The sequence below is a fragment of the Xenopus laevis genome, chromosome 2S, assembly GCF_017654675.1.
Source record: "Xenopus laevis strain J_2021 chromosome 2S, Xenopus_laevis_v10.1, whole genome shotgun sequence".
Taxonomy (NCBI): Eukaryota; Metazoa; Chordata; class Amphibia; order Anura; family Pipidae; genus Xenopus; species Xenopus laevis.
The window spans coordinates 129,377,748-129,385,084 of record NC_054374.1 but is presented as its reverse complement, the minus strand read 5'-3'; positions in this window follow the sequence as shown (position 1 = coordinate 129,385,084).

Below are 7,337 nucleotides of genomic sequence, written 5' to 3'. Positions count from 1 at the left end.
TGCCATACCTCATTCATGCCATCAACTGTTCATAAAAATTATAAGGGTATTTATTGCACGGCACTCTATATAGATGAATTATTATCCTAACTGACAGGGATGAATTATATGTATAGTAAGTGTTAATTAAATTGTAGTACTATAAGTTTATACTGTAATTAATTGTGGTTTGTTCACTTGATTACTGTCAGCACTGCACTTTATTATTAGAGAACCTTGTGGGTTTAATTAGTAAATGTATATGTTACACTGCATGGTATAAAGGTGAAACCAATTAATTTTCCTTGAGTATATAATAATCATACTACAATAGTAGATACCACGGTTCAGGTTGTAATAAGGATCACTGATCCCTAATTTGTATGTCATATAGTGGTGGGTAGAGGAGAAGGTGAAGTGTGACCTAGTGTTTCTGTGGGGTGCTTTTCTTTTTCCCCTTTGGAAAAATTATTTTGTTTAATTCGATTACTGCTGATCTAGGTCAGACCTCAACAGAAACTAAGGGGCAGATTTATCAAGGGTTGAATTTCGAGGGTTAAAAAACCGAAGTAAAATCCTTGGAATTCCATGGATTTTAGCTCAAATACTTTGATAAAAAAAAAAATCATTAGATCGAGCGATAAAATCCTTCGAATCTAACGATTCGAACGATTTTAAGCGATCGATCGAAGGATTTTTAATCGACCAAAAAAAAACTTAGAAAAGTGCTGGGGAAGGTCCCCATAGGCTAACATTGCACTTCGGTAGGTTTAAAGTGGCAAAGTATGCAGTCGAAATATTTTTTAAAGAGACAGTACTTGAATTATAGTATGGTCGAATAGTCAAACAATTTTTACTTTGAATCGTTTGAATCATTCGATTCGATCGAATTTGACCAATTTGATGGTTGAAGTACCTAAAAAAATACTTAGAAATTCGAATTTTTTTTCATTCGAATTCTTCACTCGAGCTTAGTAAATCTGCCCGATTGAGATACGATTATAAATCAAGAGTACTGATTTGCTTCTGCTATTACAACTGTTCATAAAAAACATAATGTAACTAATGCCATCATTTGGGCTACAGGTGACAGTCAGGCATTGGATCAGCCAGCAAGACCTGCAAGTGTTCATAGTTTTCAAAATTATGGAGGTTGGATTGCTGTAACCAAGAGATAGTTATGCCCCCAGTAAATAGCACTGCCCAAAACGTTGAACGTTTCTTTCCACTCAGCAATTGGTTTCTCTTAAAGGAACAGTACCACCAAAAATAAAAATGCTTTAAACGAATGACAATATAATGTACTGTTGCCCTGCACTGGTAAAACTGGTGTGTTTGCTTCAGAAACACTACTATAGTTTATATAAACAAGCTGCTGTGAAGCCATGGGGCAGTATAATAAATTCAACCGGCACTCAAAATTCAAGCACAGGATACACAGTAGATAGCAGATAAGTTCTGAAGAATCCCATTGTATACTACAGAACTTATCTGGTATCTGCTGTGTATCCTGTGCCTTTTGCCCCAATGGCTACACAGCAACTTGTTTAGATAAACTATAGTAGCATTACTTAAGCAAACTCACCAGTTTTACCAGTGCAGTAGAACACTACAGTATATTTACATTACTTTAAAACACTTTCATTTTTGGTGTAAATGTTCCTTTAATACTTGGTCGGGTTAATTATTTTTGAAACAATAACTGCAATACATTGTTAAGCCAAAGGGGGCACATGTCGATGTATCTGACCTAATAAAAAAGTCACAAAATCTGACTGCACTGTGAGTATGAAATGAAACATGTATTTTACTTCCACAAGATGAAGTTCATATTACATTGTAATTTTCATGATATTTTAAGTTAACTGGAACAGCCTGAGGCAGGGTATTTGGCCCAGTTTTCCATTGGCCTAAGTTTGCTCTAGCTTAGCAATTTAGCAACCCAAGAATTTGTTACAGATCAATTATACAGGTCATTTTCTTCTAGGAAGCCATTCACTGTGGCAGGATAGAGGCCCACCCTTAACAAAACTTGAAGAGAAGCCAACATGGCTCCCGTCATACCATGAAGCAGTCCAACATTCTGTTTGGTTGCACTATGACTAATACTCTGATAACAGATAAAGACAGTTCATTAACATTTTATTTAATACAGGTTTGATATAGATACGAAATATGAACATGCCAATAAGATAATGTATTGACTTTAAGGGCTACGGCACACAGATTGTCTTTTCTGCCAGTCTATTTGCCAGGAAAAAAGTGCCTGCAACTGCCACTTCCATTCATGCCATCAACTGTGTATAAAAACTTTAAAACAAATACCTTATGGGCTGCAGTTTAATGTGCACTAGCTCCCGTCCTTATTATTGCTTGGCATGTCCCCTGAGACCACAGTGTTTCCCCCGTATGTTTTTTTGTATATGTCTACATATAATAGGGGGGGCACAATGGATGCACTTCTAGACTGTAGGCTTGCTGAAGAAGCTGGGAGATTAACATTAAAGCTGCTCAGGAAATAGTAACACTTCTCTAAAAGCCAGTGTTACAACTGAATGGTTACATATGTCATAGCCATAAACCAGTTTGACTTCTTTGGGTTTTTTTTTTTTTACAATAACTCTTGCGAGGATCAGGTCCTGTTTTGGAGAAACCTGTTACCTAGTTACCTCTTTACTAGGGATGCACCGAATCCAGGATTCGGCCAATCCTTCTGCCCGGCCGAACGAATTTGCATATGCAAATTAGGGGCGGGGAGGGAAATCTTGTGACTTTTTGTCACAAAACCAGGAAGTAAAAAATGGTTTCCCCGCCACACCCTTAATTTGCATATGCAAATTAGGGTTCGGTATTCGGTCGAATCTTTCACGAAGGATTCGGGGTTTGGCCGAATCCAAAATAGTGGATTTGGTGCATCCCTACTCTTTACACCATGCTCCTTATTCTTGCTTTTGTTCAAGATCTCTCAATTAGGTATAGATTCCCCAAATCAACTTCTAGAAGACTCTTTCCTTGTTATTGGGTGGTTCCTGCTTTGTTAGCTCTCAAGTACCTGTTTCAACTCACAGCCAGAGTTCACACCCTGCACATGAGCCCATTTCATAGGACACACTTGCCAGACAGCTTTTTCAATTGACTGAAACCTTACTGTTAGTCTTCTGTATCTTCTTGTCATGTTCCTTTGTTCCAAAAAGAAGAATGCAGTTTTGGTTATGATAGCATATTGGATAAATATAGTAATTGCATAGATCACCATATATGGAATAATGGGGAACCAAATCTGGTTATGGTGAGAAGGGCTGAAAGGAGCCAAAAAGCCCTTAGCTAGCAATTACATGCAAAGTGATGCCTTCTGGAATCAGAAGGTATTTATTTGTCTCATGCCATACACACAGCACTGCTTAGATACCAAAAATTAGAGTTTTGATTCTCCCATAAGGCATCATGGGCGGAGACATGCAAATCACTCCTTTGTGTCCTTTTGGGCAACTATGCATCCAGAACCGCTGGTTTATAGCACAGATACAGCCTAATAGTTCAGAGCCATATATCCAAATTTGCAGACAGCCTGTTTCAATCTTGTTAGATCTCATTAGTGCAATATATTGGAACATGGCTTCTGAGAGGTAGGACTTGGAGAGTAGCAAAATGGGGAACCAAATCTGGTTATGGTGAGAAGGGCTGAAAGGAGCCCATGATGCCTTATGGGAGAATCAAAACTATCATTTTTGGTATCTAGGCAGTGCTGTGTGTATGGCATGAGACAAGTAAATACCTTCTGATTCCAAATATATGGCATTCTACTACTTAGGTGTGCCACTGTAAATATCAGCTAGAAATGGTACAGCAGCAACTTTCACTTAGGTAGAACCCGAAAACTAGTATAGTGCAATATCTGGCTGCAGCTCTTTCTCAAAGTTATGTTACCCAAAGACAGACTGGTTCACTTAATATATTGCCTTTAGTGCCCAGCTGATCCCATTGTGATGTCTGTGCACCTTTTAAATATGCCTCATTACATTCCTAAGGTTAGGCAGTTTCTTTACAGTATTTGCTGAAATTGTAACACACATGTTAACAAGCTTTACAGAATGCTGACCTGCAGACATCTGGCCTGAACTGGTTGATCTGAGATTTTTCTAGGTTTTGTTGGTCAAGAAATTTTGCTAATCAGACTCCTCATTCAACATACAGAATCACGTCATAAGCAGCAGACTGGGAAAGCCTAGCGTTCTCTCCCTGAATCAGTTGTACAGGCTGATACATTAGATAGCTTTAAGAAGGGGTTGGATGGGTTTTTAGCAAGGGGGGAATACAGGGTTATGGAAGATAGCTCATAGTACAAGTTGATCCAGGGATTGGTCTTAATGCCATCTTGGAGTCAGGAAGGAATTTTTTCCCCTCTGAAGCAAATTGGAGAGGCTTCGAATTGGGGCTTTTGCCTTCCTCTGGATCAACTGGCAGTTAGGCAGGTTAAAATGGTTGAACTTGATGGACGAGTCTTTTTTCAACCTAACTCACTATGTTACGACTATTTTGTCAGTAGACAGCTCCATCAGATCTGCTTCTATTCAGGTGAAGGAAGGCTGATGCTCATTTATGTTATATACACTGCCCGCTCTGTGCCACCTGAAGCAAAATTCTCACCTTGCCTAATGGCCGGAGCAGAGTCCAATTCAGTGCGCCGGCGTTAATTGCGGTCTAGGCTCGGCGGCCCAATTCAGGACAGTTTGCGCCCTGGTTCTGGGCTGAGGCCTGGTGGTTGGGCACCCCTGTGCTTAAGGACTCTTACAGACGTTTTGACTGCATCTAGGCATGCAGTTAAGCGGATTGAAATGGAATGATGTGAAGCACATCCCAAAACACCCATCTGTAAGAGCCCTTAAGCAACTATACAGGTATTTTTTGTATGCAGGCATTGCATCAATATGCATTATTGTAAAAAAAAATCCCTTGTGTGTAAATGTGTGTAGATCCAGTTTCCAATTACTTAGTATTCTCAATCTCCACCTAGGCGTTTGCTTCCTGGAACATTACGAAGTTTTTGTTTGGGTTTTATCAAATCATGTTTGTGTAGGTAAGAAGTAAGATAAGTAGATATGTAGTGCCAAGCCTATAAACCTTTCCATAGTGCTAGGCCTGTAGATAGAGGGGATGACGTTTTGCTTTCCATGGGCTTTCTGCAAGATATTCCTATTGCAGTGCAGATGTAAAATATGCATGCAAAGAAATTTGTTAAAGGAACAGTAACACCAAAAAATGAAAGTGTTTTAAAGGAATGACAATATAATGTTTTGTTGTACTGCACTGATAAAACTGGTGTGTTTGCTTCAGAAACTCAATTATAGTTTATATAGACAAGCTGCTGTTTAGCCATGGGGCAGCCATTTAAGCACATTCTCAGATACATTTTCAAGAATCCCATTGTATACTACAGAGCTTATCAGTTATCTGCTGTGTATCCTGTGCCTTTTCTCCTTTTTCAGCTTTGAATGGCTGCCCCGATGGCTACACAGCAGTTTGTTTATATAAATTATAGTAGAGTTTCTGAAGCAAACACACTGGTCGTACCAGTGCAGGACAGCACTATAGCGTTGATCCGACACGACACGACTGTCGGATGCAGACTTCATCCAACATTTCTATCTCTTACCTATTTCTGTCGCAGGCGTTTTGTCGCAGCGCGTCGGATCGTGCCGAAAACGTCCATGTAGTCCTACCCTTGATTTTACTTTTCTCTTTCTAAGAAGGTGCAGGCAATAAAACGGTAACCGGCTCAAATACTAAGTTGAATATACCTTTTAATTTTACTTTTCTCTTTCTAGGAAGGTGTAGGTAAAAATCGCTAACCAGCTCAATTGCTAACTCTATTGTTATTTTGAATGGGTAAAAATACATTAGTTATTTTTTCTTTTTGCTCTCTTATTAATTGCATTTTGTTTACATTTAATGTTATACAGATTTTTTAGACCAAATAAAAAATTATTCTTTAAAAAATAAAGTATTATCGTGATACTGCATACTTGATACGTTACGCTAACAGAACATCACATGATCTCACTTTCTTGTCATGACTACAAAATGTTCTGTGAAACAACACTGGTTGGTATCCCTGTATGTATATATATATTTAATCCTTATTTAGCCCAAACTATAGGCAGAGGTCTGACAAAGTCAGATGAAAAAGTGTTAATATTGTTTAAGAAAAAAGAAACCCCACCAAATAGAGGGTTACTATATCTATACCAAGTAGACTCAAACCATAATTAATTTATGGTTTGAGTCTACTTGGTATAGATATAGTAACCCTCTATTTGGTGGGGTTTCTTTTTTCTTAAACAATATTTACAAAATGTTCTGTATAATTCTTTAAATAAAAAGTTTAAAAAAAAAAAAAAAAAAAATATTACGAGACAAATATGGACAAAATTTCACCAGTTGATTAAAACGTAGTAACATTAAATCAGGTTTCTCTAATTCAGAGGACCGCAACCCTTTTCACCCGTGAGCCACATTCAAATGTAAAAAGAGTTGGGAGCAACACAAGCATGAAAAAAGTTCCTGAAGTGCCAAGTAAGGGCTGTGACTGGTTATTGTGTAGCCCCTATGAGGACTGGCATCCTACGGGAGGCTCTATTTGGCCATAAACCTGTTTTTTATGCAACCAAAACTTTCCTCCAAGCCAAGGAATGAAAAATAAGCACCTACTTTGAGGCCACTGGGAGCAACATCCATGGGGTTTGTAAACATGTTTCTCAAGAGCCAATGGTTGGGGACCACTGCTCTAATTAATATAACTGCACTAGAAAGGCTAACTGCTATAAAGGCTAATTGCTATAAAGGGAACATGAAAATCTATAACCATGTAATCGCTTGTCCTGATAAGTTTAAATGTATTCAGCCGCAGGGAAGCACAGTAAGGAATACAACCCACTCTTCCTGTACTGACCCAGCATGCTGCATTCCACCTGCATTCAGCACTTCAGTCAGTACATGCCCCTTTAAATTAATAGTTTGCGTTCCTTCTGGCACTCCCCTGCAGCTGAACAAATTTAAACTGAATGCAGGGAAGCACAGGGAAAAGCACTCGTCAGTACGAGCCCTTATTGAGTTGAGTGCTTTCTGGTTATATTACCCATTCAGATGTCAGTCATGTGATTAAGGGAGACTTTCTAATCTAAAAATATATGTGTGTGTGGGGGCTCTGGAATATTCATAGCACCTGACAAAGCAAGCATGTGCCTAATCAAAGCAAGGGATTAATCCCAAATTCCATCATATAATGATTCTTACCTCTTTTTTCTGCTTAGGAGAAAAGGAACGAAACCGTAGTTCATATACAGCAAATATCTTCTCTT